We start from the raw sequence: 23,886 nt of genomic DNA, 5'->3' as shown, positions 1-23,886 counted from the left end.
CTGGGAGAGGGGCAGAGAGGGAGGGAGAGAGCGAATCCCAAGCAGGCTCCACCCTGTCGGCACAGAGCCCCGTGTAACGCTTGATCTCTCCAACCGTGAGATCATGACCTGAGCCAAAATCAGGAGCCAGATGCTTAACTGACTGAGCCACCCAGGCCCTTCGTGGGCATTGGTATTTATAAGACTGTCCAGGTGATTCTGGTACCTGCCAATGTTTGCACAGAGCAGTTGTCTCCAGTGTGGGCTACTCAGGACACTTTTGGTTTGAGAAAAGAATGTTCTCGGGGCTCCTGGGTGGCTCAGTCAGTGAGGCATCTGGCTCTTGATTTCGGCTCGGGTCATCATCTCACGGCTTGTGAGTTCAAGCCCCGTGTCAGGCTCTGCACAGTCAGTGCAGGATTGACAGCTTGGGATCCTCTCTCTCTGCCCCTCACCCGCTCATTCTCTCTCTCTCTCTCAAAATAAATAAACCAAAAAAAAAAAAAAAAAAAAAAAAAAGGTTCTAGATCTTTAGTATAGGCATTTACAGCTGTACTTGTACATAACTTTAAATGGGTCGATAGGTCTTGAGGCTGCTTGGCCAGACTTCTGTCTTGGTGCTAAAGGGTCTGAGCAGGAGTGGAGACAGAGGGCCATGGGGGTGTCCGGCCGGGGGTTAAGCAGGTGGATGAGATGCCTAGAGTTTGGGAGCAGAGGTGGCTGAGGGAGGCGGGGAAGGGGGACTTCCAGACCGAGGGATGGTCAGGAGCACCTGTGTCTCAGAGGGCAGGTAGGATGAAGTTGACTCCCCCATCCAGACCTGGGAGCTCCCAGGACCCACTCCCCCAGCCCCTTGAGGCCTGAACTGGCTGGAATCCTTCGGTGCCTCTGTCATTGCATGGAAAAGTGCACAGGACCCAGAGGAATCCTGTTTTGCAGCTGACCAAAATTGGATTGTCTGAATAGTACCCCAGGTTAGGCTTCTGGAGACCCCAGCAAGGCGGACTGCACAAGCGTTTACTCTAAGAATCCCATTGAGGTGGAGTCTTTCTAAGGAAGGGTCCTATCCTGGGCCGTAGGGACATCTATCCAAAGATAGACTGGGGGGGAGGTGGCGGGGGAGGGGGGGCGGGGGACACGGGTCTTGAGCCCTGAAACCGCAAGCAAAGCCGTGTGTCTGTGTGTGCGCACGCGTATGTGTGTGCGTGCCCGGATTTTCTGAGGCAGGGGCGGTGGCTTCCACCAGATTCTCAGAGGGCTATGTGACCTCCAAGAGCCGGTTCGCTACCGTGGAAACAGCCATTGTATGGCCTGTAGGGGAGAGTGGAGAACGTGGGGAGAACGTGGGGAGAAGCTGGAACCGAAAGGCAGGCAGCTCTGAGCCCGGGTGCGGCAGTGGAGTCTGGAGTCCCGGCAATGGGACCCACTGCAGGATTTTGTGCGCGCCCCCTTCCCCCCAACTGTTAGATGTCAGGGTGGGGGAGGGGCACAAAGCTGCGGGCAGGAGAGCGATTTTTTTTTTAATGTTTTATTTTTGAGACAGAGAGAGACAGAGCATGAACGGGGGAGGGGCAGAGAGAGAGGGAGACACAGAATCCGAAGCAGGCTCCAGGCTCCGAGTTGTCGGCACAGAGCCTGACGCGGGGCTGGAACTCATGGACTGTGAGATCATGACCCTGAGCCGAAGTCGGACGTTTAACTGACTGAGCCACCCAGGCGCCCCAGGACGTGTTTACTTTAAAAGCCCAGTTGCACTGAGTGCTTTCAAATTTATTTTATTTTATTTATTTCGTTTTATTTATTTTATTCTTTAATTTTATTTTATTTTATTAGTTTTTAAATTTTATTTAAATCCAAGTTAGTTAAACTGTTGTGTAATACTGGCTTCAGGAGTAGAAATCAGAGATTCATCACTTACATACAGCACCCAGTGCCCATCCCAACAGGTGTCCCACCTTAATGCCCATCCCCCATTTAGCCCCTCCCCCCCACCCAACTCCCCTCCAGCAGCCCTCAGCTTGTTCTCTGTATTTAAGAGTCTCTTACGGTGTGCCTCCCTCTCTCTTTTTGTCTTATGTTTCTTTCCTTCCCCCCATTTTTATTTTTTTAGGTTTATTTTCATTTATTTCGAGAGAGAGAGAGAGAGAGTGAGCAGGGGAGAGGCAGAGAGAGAGGGAGACTAAGCCCAAACAGGCTCCACGCCGTCAGCACAGAGCTGGGCTCGGACCCTGTGAATCGTGAGATCATGACGTGAGCCGAAATCATGGGTCAGACGCTTAACCAACTGAGCCACCCAGCACCCCTGCTTTCACATTTTAAACATTCTCTCCCCCGGGGCGCCTGGGTGGCTGAGTCGGTGAAGCGTCCGACTTCGGCTCAGGTCATGATCTCACAGTCTGTGGGTTCGAGCCCTGCATAGGGCCCTGTGTTGACAGCTGGGAGCCTGGAGCCTGCTTCGGATTCTGTATCTCCCTTGCTCTCTGCTCCCCCCCCCCCCACTTGCACTCTGTCTCTCTCTCTCTCTCTCTCTCTCTCAAAAATAAACATTAAAAAAGAGGAAAAGGAAATGGAAGGACAGAGTGAGGTTCCCTCGGGAGGGGAGAGGCGGAGGAGAGGCCCCCACGTGATCGGGTGAGGGCGCTGAGCCTGGGGACACGTGCCGCCCCAGAGCCGCCTGACTTTGCCTTGGGTCCCCCGAGAAGCGGTCACACTGAAGGGTTCGTGCTTCATGCGCCTCGGAGACGGGCCGTGAGTTCCGTCGGCTTTCCTTAGGTGCGGTTCCCGTACGGCTGTTCATCTGTTCCAGGTGTAGGAGTCTGGTTTTTAGTACATTCGTGGGGGTGTGCGGCCGTCACCGCTGGCTGACTTCACAAGGGCCAGGGGACCCTGAGCTGGGTTCCCTTTGCGGTTTCTTAGCGGGAGGCGTGGGGTGGCCCTCAGCCTCCTCCCGCCTCTGGAGCCTGCTGTTCTAACCCGGTGTCCTGGGCTGCAGCCCCGTGCGCCAGGAGTTCGAGGCCCACAGCGGCTTCTGAGCTGGGCGGCAGAGCCGAGCGGTGGGCAGTGTGGCACACAGAGCCCGGTCGGGGGCCGTTGGGCCCCGGCCGGACCCAAGCCGAGCCCTGGGCCGTCGTGAGGGCCGGCTGCACGTGTGGGCTTTCTGGTGCCGGCTCCCCTCTCCCCTGTTGGCCTGTGGGGTGTCATTCCCCGAACTGACCTCAAAGATGCGGTGAATCCACCCCCCCCCCCCTTCTGGGCTCGAGCCGGCGAGCACAGTGGCAGAGATGAGCTGCAGGGCGAAACCTCGGCTTTCTGCCGTGGAACGTTCCATGGGCAGAGAGACCCCGAGATCACATCGGCGTGTCCTTGGGGACAGGACCTGGCTTGGGGTGAGGCTTTACTTGTCCCTTTCTGGTCTATACTCTGGAGATGTTGGTTGGGCCTTCCTGGCAGCCCCATGAGGGGCTGGGGGCACCTTCACAGAGCCGGTGAGGCACGAGACCGCAGCACCGGGCTTTGCCCTCACCCCTGTCACTGTCATCGAAGGCGCTGGTTAGAAAGCATTTCAACTGCTGATTCTTCACCAAGGGCGGGATGAGAAAGCGGACCGACATGTTAGAGAAAAAAGACAAAGTAGAAGGCATTGGGAGAAAGGCCAGCCAGAAGTGGTTCCGAATCCCAACCCCTGTGCCCGTCTGAGTCTCCGTTTCCTCTTCCGTACGAGCAGGATTGAACTTCTGGAGGCCGTGCCCTCGTAGACGCTGAGTAAGGCTCTGCGAAAGAGTGCGGTGCAGGGGGAGGGGGGCCTCGACGGCCGTCGGTCCCCCCACTGCACCCAGGATTCTGAGACCCAGCACGATGCTCCGTCCCGGAGCTCTTTAGGGAGAGGCCGCGGCTGGTGCGGGAAATAAACCTACATCATTCCTGGCCAGCTCTGAAGCCCAGCCGGGCTGTCCTGGGGCCAGCTCGCGGCAGCTGCCTTCCTCCCCCCGTCCGGATGGGGAGTTCGGGGCTCGAGGGTGGACTCACGGTGAGGCTACGTGTCAGGAGGACCGTGTGCTTGATGATCACAGGAGATCGTAGCGCCAAGGAGAGATTGTGCCTTCGACCGTCCGCGGCTCCGCCTCTGTGGCTGGTCACGCCCGGTGGCTGAGAGTTCACCGTGCCGCGTTGGCTGACCCTCCCCAGGCCACCGTGTCCTCCCCCAGGTCCCGTGAGGTGCAAGAGAGCGGAAAGCAAGGACAGGAGTGAGAATAAAGCCAGGAGTGTGTTGCACGCAGAGGTGTGGGGCAGTGATACCGTTTGGGCCGTGTGTCTTGCGTGTTTACACGTACCCAGCGGGATCTGGGCTCATGTCACCACCGGGCGCTGCCACGCCGAGGAAGATTACCTGACCCTTTGCCCAGGTCACAAGGCCACTGGGCGTCCCGGCCGCAGTCCCAGCCCGGAGTCCAGGGTGCTTTGGAGAGCTGGCGCTCCATTTGTCAGGGGCCGGGAGAGAGGGGACTTGGCATCACTTGTGGGCTTCAGGTCCGTGGAGAGGGTCCTGTTCCGTTCGGAGGAGAGTGTGTGTTTCAGGAGGATTGTGGCGGCCCCTGTGGCCGGTTGGCTTTGGGGGCACGTAAGGTGCCCTGCTTTTTGGGTACAGGGTTATTAGTTGGACGTGTGTACCCAAGTGCTCTCCTGGGGGCTTCTGTCTACAGCTCTCCTAGCATTTAGCCTTCAATTTTTAAGTCTCGGGGAGGAAAGGACCAGCCTGGCATCTCAGGAGGGGGGGAGGGTTGTGCTAGAGCAGAGCCAGGATGCAGGCCGCCCAGTTGTGTACATCTTGTCCCCTCATCCAAGGTGGCTCAGGACAGAGAAGGAAGGAACAAATCTATAGCGGCCTTGGCTTTTTGTGCACCAGTTCTGGAAGGCAGGGATTGAAAACCCAGGGCTCATCGCCCCCAATTGTACGTCTCTTAGATGAAGATACCAGCTGTCGAGGCCTTCCCAGCACAGAAGGGCCTCCCGTGTCCCTTCCTGGTCACGAGGCCTTGGTGAGGCCGCTGTCCTCTCCTGTCTGGACGGGGACTGGTTGGATGACTCACCCAAGGTCACGCAGCTGAGGGCTCAGGCCAGGAATGCAAGGAGCCTGGTCCTGGCACGCGTCTCTAGAAATGGGACCGGATGTCACAGCTTTGGACTTCCCGTGGCTTGGTTCATCTGGCTGAGGGGCTTGCTGTCCTTGGAAGGGCTTGACTGTAAGATTCTGTCTTAACCCGAGCAGTTGAGAGGCTCGGAAGGGCATTTTGGCCTTGCCACTCGGGGGCTTTAAAAATCAGTCTCCCGTCTTATCAGGCAGCCCTGTATCTAGGCATTTTCTGAGGGAAGGAATTCGGCACACGTGCCAGCGTTCAGTCAGGATATTCATTTCCGTCTCGTTTGTCTTAGGGAAGCGTTAGAAACACCTACATACACAGCAGCAGGGGAGCAGTTAAATAAATCACAGCTTCTGATGCTCTGCGGGACCAAATGGTGTACAATTTTTTTTTTTTTTTTTAACGCGGCATGTTCAGATGGGGGTGGGAAATGAGACGTTCTCTTACAAGTGTGCGGTTCCTAATTTTTCTATGATGCGTGTGAATGACACGTGTCGTTTTCGAAGTTAAGGTTCGCGAAGGTGCGGGTCGAACCGCGGAGCACAGCGGTACGGGCCTGGGCTTGAGCTGGCTGGTCCTACGCCGGTGGTGGGCCCAGAGAGGAAATGCCGTCGAGCAGGGCAGGTCAACGCAGAGCAGGGGAGCTGTTGCTGAGGTGGTGTTAGGAGGACCGGGGCTCGGGAGAAATGTCTTCGACAGTGGTGGCCATACCGGGACGTTCTGGAAGGCCGTCAGGGACCCCCTAAGCTGTAACATTTGGAAGCCGTGTTTATTCCACCCCCCACCCCCACCCCGAACTTGTCCCTTGCTGGAGGTGGGTACAGAAGACCATGCTGAAGGGGCTGGAGGGCTGGAGGGGTATTCACTGCAGCAGAAGTAGAACTCTCTGTACCCGCAGGACCAGGAAGAGGGACCCCAACAAAAAGGGGGTGGAGGGGGCAGACTGTGGTTGAGAACTTCGGTGGGAGGTTCCGGCCCCAGACAAAGGCTTTTGTCCCCAAGATTCCCACGATTCAGCCAAGTGCCTGCTAGTAACCTTCTCCTCTCAAGAAACCAAACCCCGGGGCGCCTGGGTGGCTCAATCGGTTAAGCGTCCACCTTCGGCTCAGGTCATGATCTCACGGTTCGTGAGTTCGAGCCCTGCGTTGGGCTCTATGCTGATAGTTTGGAACCTGGAGCCTGCTTCGGATTCTGTGTCTCCCTTTCTCTGCCCCTCCCCTGCTTGTGCTCTCTCTTTCTCTCTCTTTCTCTCTCTTCCTCAAACATAAACGATTAAAAAAAAAAAAAAAGGAAGAAACCAAGCCCCCGAATCAGTTGCTTTCTTATTTTGTATGGGTGGGTGGCCACAGGGGGCTGGGGCCAGGAGCCCTTCCCCTCCTCGTCTGGTTAGCTCTGCTCAGCAGTGGCGTCCTGCAGGTCCCCAACCTGAGTGGGGACAGAGGCTCTCCGGGGGGGGGGGAGAGGGGGAGGGGCGGCAGCATCTTGGGGATCCCCGGCTTTGACTCGGGACAGCTCAGAAGAGCGACCCCCTGGCCCTCCTCACCAGCATGTGCTGCCGGGCCCCTCCTTAAACCCCAAAAGGGCACCCGCGCCCCGACCTTCACGATGTGCCTGTGTGTGTGCTGTCTGTCTGCTCGTCATGCCAGCCGCTTGAAGCAAATCTTCGTGATTGGTAGCCTCCCAACAGGTGTCCTCATAGGCGCTCACCCTCTGGCTGGCTGGTCACCGTCCCTGACTTCAGCCCTGCTCTGATGTCACAGGCCAGCAGCTCTGTCGTTCCCGCGGCAGTGGCCTGCCTCTGGTCACCGGCTGGGGCAGACGCCGGGCTGCTGGTGGAGGTGGGGAGCTATGAGTCCAGCCTCCCTCGGCCAGTGCGACCTGGAGAACCCAGTGCAGGCCGTTCAAAGCTCCAGTGGTGCCCGCCCCTTATCCGTCGTGGGGTGGGCTCCGTGTGGGCCCAGCTGTTTGGCGGGGGAGGTCTTACAAGGGCCTTGGGAAGTGGGCCAGTCAGGGTCGCCAGGCCACGTGTCCAGAAGGCTAATTTGAATTTCTTTTTTTTTTTTTAATATTCATTTTTTGAGAGACAGAGAGGCAGAGTGTGAGCAGTGGAGGGGCAGAGAGAGAGGGAGGCACAGAATCCGAAGCAGGCTCCAGGCTCCGAGCTGTCGGCACAGAGCCCGACGCGGGGCTCGAACCCACGAGCCGCGAGATCATGACCTGAGCCGAAGTCGGACGTTGAACCCACTGAGCCCCCCAGGTGCCCCTAGAAGGCGGATTTGAAAGTCCTGCACTGACGGGGCTCTCCATATGCAGCCGGATGGGTGGTGGTGGCTGGGGACAGGGCTGGCGCCGGAGGTCCCTGTCTGAGGGAATGGGGAGAAGTCATCGTGCGGCAAGAACAGCTGTCGGTCGTGGGGGACCCCTGAGCGGCGCTGGGTACCTGGGGGTGTGAGGTTTCAGGGAAACCCGATGATTGGCATAGTCAAGGGACGTTTAGAAAGGAAGCTCCCGGTTGGGTCAGCCGTAGCGGCCCCCTTGGCTAGCCCGGTGTCCCCCGCGGGTTTGGGAGAGTCTGTGCCTCGTGTCCGTCTCTGAAGCTGGTCAGGGGGGTGTACAGATTTATAAGCCCCACCCTAGGATGTGGGTGCAAAACTCTGCTGTGGGACTTGGCCAGGATTCTTCTTCTACCATGACTCCCCCCTGCTCCCAGTGGTTCTGATCCGGCTGGTCCAGAAGCCCAGCTGACTTTAAGAACCACCACTCTGAAACTTGGCTGAGAGTCAGGAAGTGGGCAAACCCCAAGGCTCTGGGCAGCCCAGTGGTTGTATTGTTAGAGGCTAGAGCTCAGAGAAATGGAGTTTAAAATGTCTCTGATGTTTGTTTCATCCGGGCTTGGCTTGGATGCCTCCAGTGATGGGTGTCTCACTACGTACAAGGCACCCCCAGGATTTCAAGACAGCCATTTAGCAAGTGCTCCTTTCCACCTGGCCAGTTTCCACCTCCCTGTAATGTGTTGTTGGTCTCGCTCAGTCATCTGGAGACACACACAGTAAGTACCACCCTCTTCCCCAAGTAGCTTGCCAAGCATTTGGGTGTTTCCTGGTGATGAATGCCAGCATCTGTGCAGATGGGTGCTGCTGTTACCACTATTTCACAGAGGAGCAGACTGAGGCACCCAGAGTTTAGAAACCTGTGCTGGGTCACACAGTTCATACTCGTCACCACCACATCGTGCTGTTCTAGACTTTTCCATCTCCTTCAAGCTCCTCTCCAGACACTCTTGGTTCCTTAGGAGTTTTCTTCCTCGGACAGGTTTTTCATTCTCCTGAAGAGAGGCTACAGCCCCTCCCCCCCTTGTGGAACTCTCTAGTTTTTTGTGAATCCTTTCTGGGAAGACACATCTCTCTAGTATTCAGATTTTCTCCTTAGTGAACTTGTAGTTCTCATTGATGTATATTTCTCTTTCTTTTAATATTTCATTTTTTGTGTGTAACCTTTATTTTTTGAGAGACAGAGACAGAGCACAAGCAGGGGAAGGGGCAGAGAGAGAAGGAGACACAGAATCCCAAGCAGGCTCCAGGCTTTGAGCTGTCAGCACACAGCCCGATGCAGGGCTCAAACTCATGAGCCATGAGATCATGCCTGAGCCGAAGTCGAACACTTCACTGATGGAGCCACCCAGGCGCCCCTGTTTATTTTTTTTTTAGAGAGAGAGAGAGAGACAGAGCATGAGCAGGGGAGGGGCAGAGACACAGAATCCGAAGCGGGCTCCAGGCTCCGAGCTGTCAGCCCAGAGCCCGACACGGGGCTCGAACCCACGAACCGCGAGATTGTGACCTGCGCCAAAGCCGATGCCCAACCGACTGAGCCACCCAGGGGAAACCACGTGTATATATTTCTTAATTAGGTTAATTCCGAAGCATTTCATTAGTTACGCTTTATGAAGCTTTGCCCCCGATGCTAAGCAGACATGCTGGCTGTCGACACCTCTTGCCCCCTTAAGGTTATTTCGACACACGTCTGTCGGCTCCGTGCACGTGGGTTGCATTGTCTGCTTTTACGTCTCTGCGGTGCTTGGACGTTCACCGAGCCTTCCCGTGAGCCGGGCTGCCTCACTCCATCCCGTGGGGTGGCAGCAGGGTGGGCTCCCCGGGTGTGGGCGCGCCTCTTCCACGTGCCCCCCAGCTCCTCTGCGCGTCCCCTCCACGCCCGGCTGGGGTCCGACCGGGGCAGCGCCGGGCCGGACCGTCGCCCTGCTTGTCCGAGGCCTCTCTGTCGCCACAGGTAGAGATCACGCGCGTCCCTGCCGAGCCGCTCCCGCTTTGCGCTTGTGCAGCTGGGGCTGGGGGGCCCACGTGTGGGTTGTAAATGTCTTCCCGACCCATCGAGTGTTGTCAGGTTTGGTCGGATGTTCAAGCCTCTTAAAAATCTTCTGAGCTGGAGGTGTGCCTTCTAACGCCGCCGCTGGCTTTCTGTGTCCCCACGGGGAATTGCAGGCTGGCTCTCTATGCAGCTGGACTTGGGACGGCTAGACTCACACACTCGTGAACTTGAGTCACAGAAGAGCCTGTGCGTGCCCCGTACTGCAGACTCTGTTTATTCTTCGGACACAGTTTAACAAGCTCCCTTGTGTGGGTGGCAGGCCACAGGAGTTGGGAGCTGTTGGAGAAAGGAGGATAGGGCGCTGGCTGTCACTCTCTGTCTGTCTCACAACCAGGGAGGAGGACATAGGCAGCTATAAAGAGTCAACGTGGAGGGGCGCCTGGGTGGCTCAGTCGGTCGGGCTTCCGACTTCGGCTCAGGTCATGATCTCACGGTTCGTGGGTTTGAGCCCCACGTCGGGCCCTGTGCTGACAGCTCTGAGCCTGGAGCCTGCTTCGGACTCTGTGTCTCCCTCTCTCTTGGCCCTCCCCCGCTCATGCTCTGTCTCTCTCTCTGTCTCTCAAAAATAAATATTAAAGAGAAAAAAGTCAACCTATAAAACCCAGATTCTATTCGGGGAGGTCACTTAGTATAGAGGAACCTTACCCTACACGTGCCTTTTTCTTTCTTTTCGTTATTTTTTTAGTTTTCTGCATTTTAATTTCTTTCTTATTCATTTTTTTTTATGTTTATTTAATTTTGAGAGAGAGAGAGAGAGACAGAGCACGAGCAGGGGAAGGGCAGAGCCAGAGGGAGACGCAGAATCCGAAGCAGGCTCCAAGCTCTGAGCTGTGTCAGCACAGAGCCCGACGTGGGGCTCAAACTCGTGAACCGTGAGATCATGACCTGAGCTGACGTCGGACGCTTAACTGACTGAGCCACCCAGGCTCCCCTAGTCCTATGCATTTTAAAAGCCTTTAAGGGAATCTTTATGTTACCGTCCAAAACAGAATCTGGAGTGTTCCAAAAGAGGTCAAGTTTGATCTGTTCTGTGTACTCTCAGAGGACAGAAATGATGAACTTTGCATCTGAGAGGGTAAGCCTTAATTATATGGAGATGTTCTCCCTCTCTGGCCGCACCAGCTAACGGGAGCCTTTCTGTGTCTATTTTTGTGTGTTTCAAAGAAAAGGTGCTAAACCCTGTGACCCAGGCACTGAGCCTGCAGGCCTTTGGAGAGGGCAGGAGTGTTTCTCTAGTTGCCACAGAGCCCAGGGGGCCACCGGACCTGGCTTGGGAAACGTGGGTAGGGCTGAGGAGGTGTCTGTTGGTGGAACAAGAAATTGTGCATCCGGGGCGCTGGACCCGGATGGTGGGAGGGGGGCATTTGGGAACGGCGGGGAGCCCGCAGGCCGGGGACTGTGGACCCTGGTGGGTATTGTCTGGGAGCTGGTGATTGCCTGGTGAGCCGGCCGTGCTCTGGGCCCCTCCCTGCAGAGGCTGGGACGGGATCTGCGGGCAGCAGGGCCCCGGAATCTGCATTTTCACCGGCAGTGCAGGTGACGGGGGTGCAGGCGGGCTGTGGGCTGCACCTGGAGACCTGCTGGTGTGGGTGAGAAGATGTCACAGCCCGACCACCAGCTGGGCTGGAATGGTGGCCGAGGACGGAGGAGGAGTGGCCGGGGTCAGGGCGGGGGTGGGGGCACAGAGAGCCTGATTAGGAGTCTTTCTGGAGGGGCTCAGGTGGAGAGGGGGCTGGGGAGGAGGCAGATCCAGGCCCTGATACTGGCTAGAGCCACCTACTAGGGCCGCCCTTCTCAAAGTATGGTCCCCGGACCAGAGTATCCCTTCCCCTGGGGGCTCCTCAGAAATCGGAGCCCCCAGCCTCACCCCAGACCTTCCGGATCAAAATCTGACTCTCTACGAGATTCAGGAAGCACTGGGCTAGATCCTGCCTTTCGATGTTCAAGTAAAATACTCGAATGGGAAAGGGGAGGGTGGTTCATTCGATGACCTCAGAGAAAAGCACCCGGAAAACACTGTGGACACCCCCCCCCCCGCCGCCCGCTTAGCACAGAAGCTGTGCACCTCAGAATCCCGAGAGGACAGGTGTCAGGTGGTAAGTTCTTAATTTTGCTTGCAGTTTATTTATTTATTTATTTTGACAGAGAGAGACAGAACAAGCAGGGGAGGGGCAGAGAGAGAGGGAGAGAGAGAATCCCAAGCAGGCTCCGCACTGCCCGCACAGAGCCCGACACGGGGCTCAAACCCGCGAATCAGGAGACCATGCCCTGAGCCTAAAGGAAGAGTCTGACGCTTAACCACCTGAGCCCCCCAGGCGCCCCCGGGTGATCTGACCCCCCTCAGCTGCAGGGTAGGTGTCTCAGATCAGGGGTCTGGCCTGCTCAGATTCGAATCCCTGCTGTACTGCCTCTGAGCTGTGTGGCCTCAGACAAGTTACTTAACGTCTCTGAGTCTCGGTTTCCCCATCCAAAAGTGGGGTAGGAATAGAGCTCCTCACGGTGAGACCACGTGGGAGGGATGGTCGGCTTCTACTGTGTCCCCGCTTAGTAGCCCTGTGGCGTTATGCGTCCTGTACACGGGAGGGAGCCACGGACCCGAGACCCTCCGTCCTGCCTGCCTGCCGTCGGAGCCCCTGGTCTGGGCACCTCCCGGCCTCTAATTGTGGCCCTGTTGTCCTTCCTGCTCACGGGCGCGGCATGCCCCGGAGTCTGCTCTGGGCCTGGCGCTTCCCCGCCACCCGCAGACGGGGTCCCCCCAGCAGCCTGGCAGGGGCCTGTCTCTATCGGAAGGCTGTCTGAGCGACTGCCTGGGGGCGGCCGCCGCGCCGGGGCCGCAGAGGGTGAGAGAGAGAATGGGCCCAGTGTCCGCTTGGCACTAGAGGCCGGTCGGTGTCCACCTTCCTTCTGTCTGCTGCTCTGAGCCGGGCTTGTGTAGGGACCGGGGCTGTGGTTTCCCCGAGGGGCGGCAGGCAGCCGGCATGGGGCGGGCAGCCGTCCAGCTCTGGGGGAGCAGGCTTAGGAGACCGGAGGGAGAACCCCAGGACGCTGAGAACACTCTGGGCTTAAGTGAGCGAGCGGGGTCGGGCTTGGAGTGTCAGCACGCAGGAGCCGGGGACGTGGGCGGACAGCGAGGGGGGCGTCTGCTGGTTATCAGTTCTGGACTTTGTCCCCAAGACGTCTTTGTCCCCAGATTTTTCCGTTTCATCCATTTGTGTGTCTCCAGGAAAGCCAGCTCGGCGGCTTTGGGGTATCCGCCTCCGGGGGCCTGGCTCAGGGTGATGGGAGTGGTGGGGGGCACTCCAGAGTGGGAGAGTCGTGTCCAGACTACTGACCGGGGCCAGTGAGCAGAGGGGGAGCCAGTGGACCGCCGGATCTCGGGGTACACTCTCCCCCCTCCCCGCGGGTATCTTCCAAGGCAGACGAGGGGACAGCCACAGCTCTCCAGACCTCTCTCCCCCCGTTTGGACACCACCGTGGCCATTCCCGTGTTGGGAAAAGTTCAGTCTTGGGCATCTGAGACTCAGACCCAAGCTCCCCACTTTCCCCTGGGAAGGTCGTGTCTTGGGTCACGTGCTTTCCTTTCTCTTGGCCACGTGACTGCCGGGCCGCCTGACAGATCTGGGTTTGCCTTTTAAACATCGGCCAAACTCCTTCCCGAAGCAGCCTCACCATCTTGCGTTCCCGCCGGCAGCGTGTGAGGCTTCTGCTTTCCTCCCCGTCCTCACCAACACTTGTTATTGTCCGTCTTTTTAATCATGGCCGTAATTCGCACCCGGCGGGTGTGGATGGGACCTGGCTGTGGCTTCAGTGTGCGTTCCCCCGAGGACCGTCCGTGCTGAGCGTCTCGTGCCTTATTAGCGGTGTGCCTCTCCCTTAGGGAAGGGTCTGGTTTGATGTTGTGTGTGTGTGTGTGCGCCCGTTTAAAAATGGGATTGTGGGGCTCCTGGACGGCTCAGTCGGTTAGGCGGCCGACTTCGGCTCGGGTCATGATCTCGCGGTCCGTGAGTTCGAGCCCCGCGTCGGGCTCTGTGCTGACTGCTCAGAGCCTGGAGCCTGTTTCAGATTCGGTGTCTCCCTCTCTCTCTGACCCTCCCCCGTTCATGCTCTGTCTCTCTCTGTCTCAAAAATAAATAAACGTTAAAAAAAAATTATAAAAATGGGATTGTTTGTCTTCCTGCATTTTGAGTGGTTTACATAATCTGGATTCAAGCCTTTTTTGTTGGATACGTGACTCACAGGTATTTCCTGCCAGTCTGTCCCTTGTGTCCTCACTTACTAACGATGTCTCGTGGCAGGGAAATGTCTTGAGTGTCGATGGCATTTTATCAGTTTCTTTGATTGGTTGTGTTTTTGGGGTTGTAGCTGAGACATCTTTACTTAACCCAAGGTCGTGAAGATGTACCCACGTTTCTTTCTGAACAGCCGTGGTTTTAGACCTTACGTTAAGGTCTGTGATCCATTCTGAGTTAATTTTTTTTCCAAAACTGACACAGTGGTCAGTGTGTGGTTTTTTTTTTTTTTTAACATTTATTTATTTTTGAAGGAGAGAGAGAGACAGAGCGTGAGTGGGGGAGGGACAGAGAGAGAGGGAGACACAGAATCCGAAGCGGGCTCCAGGCTCCGAGCTGTCAGCACAGAGCCCGACGCGGGGCTCGACTTCATGAACCGTGAGCCCAAGTCGGACACTCTACCGACTGAGCCACCCAGGTGCCCCCTGAGTTAATTTTTATATACGGTGTATGATTTTGTCTGTGGTGAGATAGGGGGTCTGTGTTTCTGGTGTTTGCACGTGGCTGTCCCAGCACGATTCATCGGGGGAAAAAACACCCAAACTGCTCTTGCCCCCGTTGAGTTGCCGTGGCCCCTTTACCAAACCTCCATCAGTGCGTTTGATGCCCCAGCTTTCTCTTCTCTCCCCCTCCTCTTGCTCATAGCGGTGGTGGGCACAGTGGCTGAGCGTAACTCTGACCCCTACTGGAAGTATATAACCGCGTGATCAGATTTACCCAGAGCCGGCGGCCCTCGGTTGGTCAAAGGCACTGTGGTCCCCGTGCACAGCATAGGCCTGGCTCTGCCACTTGCCGGCTGTGTGATCTGGGCTAAGTTTCTTAATCGGTCCCTGCCTCAGTTTCCCCACCTGTGAACCAGGGGTGCTGATAGCTGCTTACCTTGCGGGGTTATCAGAAGAAAGATGAGCCAAAACGTATAAGGTGCTGGAAGGGGGCCCCGCACAGCGATGGTCGGCTGTTCCACGGACGCGTGCTGTGTTCCGACTCCCACCATGCCTCTGGGCTGGCCTTGCTCAGCCCACAGAAATGAGAGCAGGGAGGGGTGGTGGAGGGGCGCTCGGCACAGCCTGCAGCGGTCCAGGGAGGGGCTCCTTTAGCCCACCAGCCTGGCTCATCTTGGTATCAGCTGCAGGGGGCCACAGATGTGACTCCACACCTTTTTGGTGTAAACGCCCCTCCTTTTCTGGGAAGGCGGGCAGAGCCCGCGTCCCTTCCTGAGGCCGGAGCGTCCCCCTCTGATAATCCCACGAGCGAAGAGCCGCGAATCCTGAGAAGAGAAGCTTAACCCCCTCTCTGATTGGTTTGCCCTGGATTCTGGTGCCAAACGTGCCTGCACACGCACACCCTTGCACACGTGCAGCCTCCTCGTCCTCCTCCTCCCTTTCCCCCTGCCATTTACAAGCAGCTCCCCCTGCAGAGACCAGACCCTCGCCCCCTTCCGCCCCTGCCTGAGTCCCGATGCGTCTCCCCGGGTGGGGGTCTCTACCTCGGCACCGCTGACCTGTGGGGCTGAACCAGCGTTCGTCGTGGGGACCGTCCCGGGGCAGCGCGGGATGGGGAGCAGCGTCCCAGGCCTCCACAAACCGGACGCTGGCAAGTCGTGACAGCAAAGCATGTGTCCAGACATTGCCGCGTGTCCCCTGCAGAGCAGACCCACACCCCACCGGGAGCAGTCGCCCTGCGGGATCTTGTTAAAGGTGTGCAAGACGAGTTGGGAACAGAGCCTGGGCCCTGGTGGGCGGGTGTGGGCCAAAGTGATCCGGAGGGACATGTCGTAGGGCTCGTCCCGCATTCCGAGCTCCGTGTGCCTTGTCTCCAGGGGCTCGCTCTCCTCAGAGCGTTCCGGGCCGCCGCGTGCGTCTCCTGTCCTTGCGTGTCCTCAGCCCCTGGCGCCTTGGCCCCCACCACCCTCCCTCCGAAGCCGTGTCCGCGGAGGCCGCCGACATGAGAAGAAACACAGGCAGAACCGCTCAGCCGTGTTCCGGCCCCAACCACGAAGCCCCGCTTTTGAGGCGGGAGCACAGATTGCTCCAAGCCCGCGAGAGAGGAGACCTCGCTCTGCAGAGAAGGCAAGACCTCCAGCAGCCCCGGCGCCCGGCCGAGGGGCCGAAGTCAGGGTCCCCGAGCCCACGAGCGCGAGGCCCGGAGAGGCCGTGTTTAGCGCATCTGTTCGGTGTCGCGGGAGGACAGGCCAGGGAGCACCCACCTGACTTGGAGGGGCCCGGCTGCAGGGGGCCGGGGAGAAGCACAGAGCAGAGAGGAGTCACCCAGAGGAGCCGGTGAGACCGCGGCCCCAGCGCACCAAGAGGAAGGCGGTGGGCACGGAGAAGCAGGGGGCTACCAAAGCCACAGGCCTGACCCGTCACCCCCGCTGCACCCCAGAGAAGAATAAGGGGGAGCGAGTGCCTTCAGCAAAGACCGGCGGTGGCTGCCATCCCGCTGACCCGCAGGTGAGCAGAGGGGTGAACACGGAAAAGCTGTTGGCTGCCGTGGAGGGACCGGAACGTCTGGAGAAAAGGGAGAGAGAAGGAGCCTGGGACGGGAGGAGGCAGCCGGGAAAGGAGGCGCGTTCTCCCGTCCAAGGCCTGGAAAACAACTGTCTGGATCAGGGTCCCCAGGGAAAAGCGAAAGACCTAGAACAGCTGTGGCCGCTTGGCTCTCCCCTCAGAAGGGGAGCCACGTCACCCGTGTCCCTGCGCTGGCACGGTGACAGGAGCAGGTGGCAGAGGGAGCTGGAGTTTGCCTTCGAAGGGTTGTTTGACACCAACAGAAAGCTGAAGGAACACCTGATCTTGAACCTTGTATCCAGGCCCGGGGCAGATCACAGCCCCGGCGGGGAGCACGGCCTCTCGGGGATGCAAGGCTACGGAGGCGAGACCCAAAGAGACCAGAAGACGGGAGGTGTGGAGACGGAAATGGATCCTGGCAGGGAGTCCTTGCGACCCGCGGATGTGGACGCCCGCCAGACGGCGTCCCGAGACAGGTGGAGAAAGTTCCTGAGCGAGCTCGAGAACCCCAAGTATCGCAGGTTGGCCAAGCTCACGTTTAGGAGTGAGAGTAAGCCGTCGTTTCCCCAGGCAGGAGGCTCTGTCGGTGAAGAGACCCGGCTCCCGTGCTCCGGCTCTGGGCGGGCACCGGCCGGGCTCGACCCGCTGGCCGGGGGCCCCCGTCGCCCTGCCCCACAAGACCTGCCAGACGGAGCTGGCTGCGTGGCATTGCGGCCCAGGCGGAGGGCGGAGACGGGGCGGAGGCCGGGTCGGCAGACGGGACCCCAGGGGCTGAGCTGGGGAGCCCACCCCCAGACTGAGCTGGAGGAGCCCAGAGAACAGGGAAGGGCGTGCGTGGCTCTTCTGAAGTCCCCCTCCTCCCGAGACCCGGACGAGGAAGGGCCGTATGAAGGCAACGCCACTTCCCCCTGGCCCTCTAGCTTCGCGGACGATGACGGGCACAGTCAGATGATCCGTGACCTTCAGCATCAAATTGAAGAGCAAAACAAGTTGCACAAGCAGTTTCTCGAAGACGCCAGGAAACGCTTGCAGGAGTTCCAGAGGATGTGATAAGCGCGAGAGTTCCGCCCGCAATAAATGCACCGTTGGTACCCAAGCCCGTGCCCTCTGTGTCTGTGTCACCCGCTCAGGAGCCAGTAGGCACCCCGCTTCACAGCGGCCTCCCCGGCGCGACCGCGGCAGCCCCTGTGGGGCACAGTCCGCGGGCCTGGCCACGGGTGGGGGCTGCCCGCTCGCGCCGGTCGCACAGCGGAGACTCAGGTGAATGAAGCATGTTTTGGCCGGACAGACACTGGACTTTCAGGGGAATCCAGGGTCAAGCAGGCACAGTTTCAGAAGTTTCAATGTGGTGTTGCTTAGCCGTTGGCCGAGACCGAAACGGGGAGATCTCACTGAAACCTCTGAAGTCTTTTTCAGACCCACAAAACCAACATCGTTTAACAGGACCTCGCTTAGTATACGTTCTTGTAACTTTATTATCAGGAAGTGAGAGTGAGGCGGAGGAGAGGCAGGAAGAGAGGGAGGAGAAGACAGAGGCGGAGGGAGGAAAGGGGAGTGGTCCCCAGCAACCGGGCCAGCCTGGCGACTCCGCCTGGGGCTGGCAGTGGCGGGGCACCTGGCCGGCTGGTCAGTGTCCCACCCCCGGCTGTACCCCTGACCCAGCAGCCCTGGAGACCTTGCCCTGGGCGGCGGGGGGCAGGGGGGTCCATCTGTCAGTTGCAGATACTTAGGGGCTGGGACGGGGGTGGATAAACTTTTTCTGCAGAGAACAGGACAGTAAATTTTTCAGGCTTTGCCAGCCAGCCAGTCTGTGGCAATGACCCACAAACGCGGCCATAGGCAACTCACACTGGGATGGGCGTGGCCGGGTTCCGGTGAGACTTTATTTACAAAAAGGAGGGGTGTGGGTGTGGATTGGGACCTCAAGCCATAGTTAGGTGACCCTGGACCGGCGTATGAAGGACGTGCTTGCGTCCCCCCTCCCTCCCCAGGACCTCAGGTGCGCGGAGTGGAATCATCCGTCTTCGGTCGTGATGCATTTGTATCACTGGCCCATGAATGGCCTTTTCCCTTTTAATGTGCATTTCCTAACGGATGACGTCATGAACGGTTGTGAGCCCAAGGCTGGAATATTTGCTCAAAACCGGCTTCTGCCTGTGTGCTACTTCCGTTTCGTGGCTGCTGTGCCTTCTTAGCTACATGCCTGTGAACTTGGGGTTTGTCGCCTGTCCCTCATCCTGTGGGGTGTGCCCAGGGAGATGTGGGGTGACCCAGTCACATGAGAAAGCTGAACTGGGCTTCCCTGGAGAGCATTGGGCTCACAGAACCCCCAAATACGCCACCTGGATGGGGCAGTAACAACACCCCACTGAGTTTTTTGGGTTGTTTTCGAATCTTCAGTATCTCCGGTGAGGAGGCTTCTGTTGCCGCGCGTTTTCGTCTCATTGAAAGCATCTCCTCGGACTCTGTCGCCGGTCTGGCTTTTCCGCTTTAGGTGGAGAAAATGTGTGATCGTTTTGTCCCCTGGTTCTGGAATGTCATGGGTCAGGACTGCAAAGCCAACTCGACGATCTGATCTAAGCCCAGTACCGTTAAGAACGAAGCCCCGGGCCGGGAGGGGTGTTGGCTTTGCGTTGCCCAGTGTTGCGCATTTCAAGATGAGGTACCTGGAGCTCCTGCCTGTTCCTGAAGCTTCTCCGTGGTCGGAGAGGGTGCTGTGAGATCCCCAGGTTTAAAGCCATGGCCACAACAGGACGCAAACATTGAGTAACGAGGTCTTCTGACAGCTGGAAGCCCCGGTCTAGTGAATGGACGAGCCTGCCTTGGAGAGGGTGATTTTGTTTCTACTTTCGAAGGTAGTATTTGTGGCCCGTGTGTTTTAGGTGAGGAACTGCCCCTCCTCAGCTACACTTGAGCTAAAAGTAGATGCAGGAGATAGGCAGTGAGACATGGTGGAGGGTGGGTCGTCGCTGGCCGGACGGTCACGCCTACACTGTCCCCAGAGAGCGGGATGAGACACCCTGCCCTTTCCCACCTGTCCTGCAGGAGCTGGGGGCCAGTAGTGCAGAAAATAAGACTGCCCTCCAGCCCACCCCCGACTCCCTGTGAAGATGTCAGGTGCCCAAAGAGCAGGCTGGGGGCCTGGCAGACCCTGTCTTTGCTCCCTGTTGATCTGACCCACCTGGACTGCGGTGCCAGATGCCCTGGGACAGAGCCACCTGGAAGAGTGTGGGACTCCTGGCAGGTTCCCACGGGGCATGCCAAGAAGCAGTGAGGACTCCTGACTCCCGGATGACTCTGTGCCCCTTCGTTCTCCTGAAGCGTTTCTTGGGTCCTCCCTCTCCGAACACTGTACTTTCTAGAACTTTCCGTGGGTTTGATGCTCCTGCCCGCATATTTTGAGGCAGCCTCCCTGTTTCCATCTCCTCCCGCGTTTACTGGAACCTTTGCCATCTGGTCGCTTCCTGGCAGTCCCGTCTGAGTCCTCGCCCCCAGACTACAGGGACTCGGGAAGGCCTCCGTGGCCGGTCTGGTGTGGCCCAGGGGGGTTGGAGAAGGAGAGCAGCACGTGTGCGCGGCTGAGGTCCGCTGCCCGCGGGACAGGTGCAGACCTGCAGTGCCGGGACAAGAGACGGGAACGGCGGTTCACCCCGTGATGGCGTGACCCCCCTCCTACTCTTGCCGCACCGGCAGGCATCGTTGGCTTTGGCTGTGACCCTGCCTTCTGTGTGTGCTGCTCTGAGGGTCCTCATACCGTCCCTGCCCCCGCCCAGCCAGGGGCAGGGTCGCGGGTGCATGATAATATCCAGAACCCCAGGAATGTAGAATAATGGGGAAAAGTAAGATTTTTTAAAACTTGGGGCCCCGGGGGACCCTCTCTGCCCTGTAGTAGTTCTTCAGACGAGCGGGAAATGTAACGTGGTAGGGAGTTGACGTGTTAGTGTGGCCTGCCTCCGCGGTGCCTGTGACGGTCCGGGCCGCGTCCCAGGCATGCGGGAGACGGCTGTGAGGACCGGACAGACCTGCTGGGTCCTCTCCCACGTTGGAAGCTGGGAGCGTAGGCCCTGGGATCCCTGTCTCTGCCTGAGAAATGCCGTGGGCTGGGGTCAGCGCGCGGACCGCATGCCTCAGCCCTACTCGAGGCGGGGGAGGGGGGCGGGTGCTGCCGTGCCGATGGGCCTGAGCCCCGGGCCCAGCCCTCTGCCTTCACCCCTGAAAGTGGGGCAGCCCGGAGCAGAGCCTGGCCCGGGGTCCCGGCCTGCCAGGGGCAGTGTGAGGACGCCCCAGCCCCCAGCCCCTCCGTGCCCCTTCCTCAGCCTGCGCATGGGGAGGGATTGCAGGGGGGTGGCCAGATGCTCCCTCCGCGCCTCCCTGGGCTCCCTCTGCCTCCTGCCCCGCCCCGTCCAGCGGCTGCCCCCCGCTGCGGGCTCCAGGCCTGGGGTTTGCGGGGCTGAGCTTGGCTGCTCCTCGGGGTCTTGGCGGAGAAAGTGCAAAGCAGCAGTCCCTTCCACAAAGCCGCACTGTTCTCAGCAAATCCTCCCAGGATCGGGATGCATTTTTTTCAAGTGATTCAGCAGCACGTGAATGGGAACGGCCTGAGCCCAAGGCTTCGGGAACCGTGACCAAGGCCTCTGGCATGAGATCCCGCTGGGCTCACAAGGAGAAGGAAGGGTGGCGGGGCGCAACTCAGGGGCCTGCCAGGGTCCGGGGGGGGTTGCGGGGGGAGGGCGGCCGAGCAGCGAGGGCCGAGGCTCTTCTCTGCGCAGCTGATGAGCTCTTAGAGACGGCTCCCTCCTGCTCCCGAGGGGGCCGTGGAGGTGGGAGTGCTGGTCTCCATGGAGACAGGGCATCCAGTGGACAGCAGCTCAAGCGAATGTGCTAGAATCTCAAATGGCCCGGGGCTGGGCCCACACTGCTGGTTCCTGTGCTCTCTCGTGCAGCCCGTCACCCTCCCCGACGCGTCGGCCCCCATAGACGCATCTGCTCCTGGGGGTCGTGAGCGCAGGCATCTCCAGCACCGGCCTGAGTCCCGCCGGCCAAGCCTTGCCCTCACCCTGGATAGGCACAGCCCTGCCCCAGAGCTGGGGATGTCAGCACCCCCCCACCCCCACCCCAGGATGAGGAGGCTTGCAGGGACCCGAAGGTGCCATCTGGTCTCCCAGCGCCTGCTGCTCAGTGGAGGAAGCCCCTGGTTGCCTCCTGGCACCACGGGGAGGCCTTTAATTGTGAAATGATGCCTCTTCCCCCTTCTCAGTTCCCTAAAAGACTTGGCCTTGGAGGAAGTCTGCTGCACTGCCGACCGAGAGCGGCCGGGCACTGACACCAGGGAAGGCAGAGCCAGGTGTTTGGGGAAAGCCCTCACCACCGTGTCCACCGAGGGGCACCTACAAAGCTGGGGGGTGGGCACACAGTGAGACCGGAGGGGCAGGTGGGGTGGACGCTCCTGGGTGCTGAGCCAGCAATCGATGTCCTTGTGGCCTCTCCCAGGCTGTCTGACCACACCCCGCTTCCTCGTGGTGCAGTTCTGGGGGGAGGGGCATGGCCTCAAGCCCCGGGGGGTCTGAGCAGGCCTGCAGCCCACGCGAGCACGGTTCCCTTTCTGGGTCACTGTCTGCCCTGTCCCCCACCGTGCAGCTGGTGAGGTCCGCCCACCCTGCTCGCCATGCAGATGCAGTCCCACTGGAGGGGTTCACAACCGTCTTTCCTGTGCCCCCCCACCAGCCACCGGAAGTGCTTTAGTCACATGCAAGCAGTTAGGGAATCCCACGGCAATCGGGGGCCCCAAAAACCTAGTAATTTTGTTACAGCTTTTGTGGGGCAACGCCACAGCTGTTACCACTGGGCTTAGATGCTGGACGGGGGGCACCCCCTCACTTTCCCAACTCTGGCCTTGAAGGTGGGATGGAGGGGCCCCCTCCAGGGCGTGTCCCGGGGCCAGGCTACCCTCAGCCAGGCTTTAGACACGCTCATTACCTTCAAGGAGCTCCAGCCAGGTCGACCAGCCATCCGGTGTCGCCCGTCCACCCCAGAGGGGTAAGAAAGTCTCGTCCTAAGCGGCAGCCGCAGGACGTAGCGGCAGGTGTCGGTGGGGACTTGGGTAGCTCTGCGGTTGGAGGGTGTAAATGTCTAGACGGCAGGGCCCCTGCAGCTGTCCCCGAGCCCCCAGCGGAGTGGAGCCCACCTGGAGTCAGTGGCAGCTGGGTTTCCTCTGAAGAGGTTGGCATGTAATTGTACGTGGAGACAAGGAAAGGGACCGGGTGACCCACGGAGGGCGTTTGCAGCTGCAGTGACCTCATTTCCGTGTGAGAAGTGGCCTTCCCCACACTCGCCCCTGCGGCCGCACGCCATTGCCGCGGCCGTCAGACCCCGGCGCCCGCAGCGGGTTTGGCTCGATTGCGTTCCGGCTGCTGCACAGGGCGGCCCCGCCCGCTCTTGGGGACACAGGACAGGAGGGTCCAGGGCACACGTCTGGCAAATCTAGTCGAGACGCCATCTTTCCCTCCCCCTGGGCGCGTGGCCCCGGGAACATGCCCCTGACCGGAGGGACCACGGGCCTGGGAGCAGGGTGGAAGGGCAAAGCAGCCGTGTCCCTGTGGGCAGTGCTCTCCCTGGGCGACCCTCCCGGGTTCACGCTGGAGGCCACAGAGAGTAGGCTGGGCCGGGAGGGGACGTGGCCTGTGCTGATGCTGAGCCAGCCCTGCCGCTCTGAGTCAGTGCACTGGTGAGGCTCAGATGATCCGGGGCTGGATTTTGACCTTGTATTTACAGGAGTACTTTTTCCGAACCCCGAGATTCCCACGTCTCTTCTGGGCAAATGCGTGGTTTTTCCATACTCCAGAAGCTCGGCCTCGCCCGGAACCGGGGCCTGGGGGCTTAGCGTGTGTTGAGTTTGTTGAGACGAGGCCTCGAAGGTCTGGAAGTCACGTTTTAATATCCACAGCTTGACCCGTGCTTTGGAATCGGGAGCCGGTGCCCAGGCAGAGCGGCCCCATTGGGAAGTGTCCTATTAGGTTACAACGTTCATAAACGTAGCAGGTGAAATGCCTCCAGGGTGGCCAGGCCCATGGCAAGATAGTAAAGACGACCCGGTGAGAATAAAATACACAGACTTGGCAAAGAGAGCTCTCCTTCTGGGTCTGCCCCCCCCCCCCCACTGCGGATTATGGGCACGGCTTGCTGTATCCTTCGTAGCCTCCCAGGAACGTCCACGGACACAGTAGGACTCAAAAGATGTTGGTGGGGTCCGGGGGGGGAAGATGTGAATCTCTGCCTGGGCTGGTCGAGTGAGCCACACCCCCTGGCCAGCCCAGGCCACGTTGCCGTGCACTGAGGACACCCTAGTTTTCCCAGAAGCCCCCTGCTGTCCCTCCCCTGCCCCCCCTCCCCCCTCCCCCCTCCCAGGACAGTCTGGCCTCCCTGGCTTTTCCCTGGGTGCTCGTCCTCTCTCAGAGTCTGAACACAGCCTGTGTTCTTGGGATCATCGACTCTGCCCTTGACTCTCCACCCGCCCAGCTCTTTTCCATCCCAAATCTGGCTGGGAGTGCGAGGGATCGGTTTTGCAGGCTGCTAGCCGGGGGAAGTGACATCATG

At 59.1% G+C, this 23,886-nt stretch overlaps 1 protein-coding gene and 1 long non-coding RNA gene across 3 annotated transcripts in view; one reads left to right on the top strand and one right to left on the bottom strand.

The window, feature by feature from the left end:
* TIMP2 (TIMP metallopeptidase inhibitor 2) overlaps positions 1 to 23,886 on the top strand; it is a 49,291-nt gene that overhangs the window by 8,418 nt on the left and 16,987 nt on the right. The gene's annotated exons all lie outside the window — the stretch shown is intronic.
* LOC115501651 lies at positions 18,160 to 23,636 on the bottom strand. The gene is made up of 2 exons (XR_003964874.1): positions 19,478 to 23,636; positions 18,160 to 19,211 (listed from the first exon to the last, which is right to left on the bottom strand). It is a non-coding gene; the product is annotated as an uncharacterized LOC115501651 (long non-coding RNA).

This window comes from Lynx canadensis, chromosome E1 (assembly GCF_007474595.2).
Source record: "Lynx canadensis isolate LIC74 chromosome E1, mLynCan4.pri.v2, whole genome shotgun sequence".
NCBI classification, from domain to species: domain Eukaryota; kingdom Metazoa; phylum Chordata; class Mammalia; order Carnivora; family Felidae; genus Lynx; species Lynx canadensis.
The sequence above is the reverse complement of the archived record's forward strand: the minus strand, read 5'-3'. Positions and strand labels throughout refer to the sequence as shown.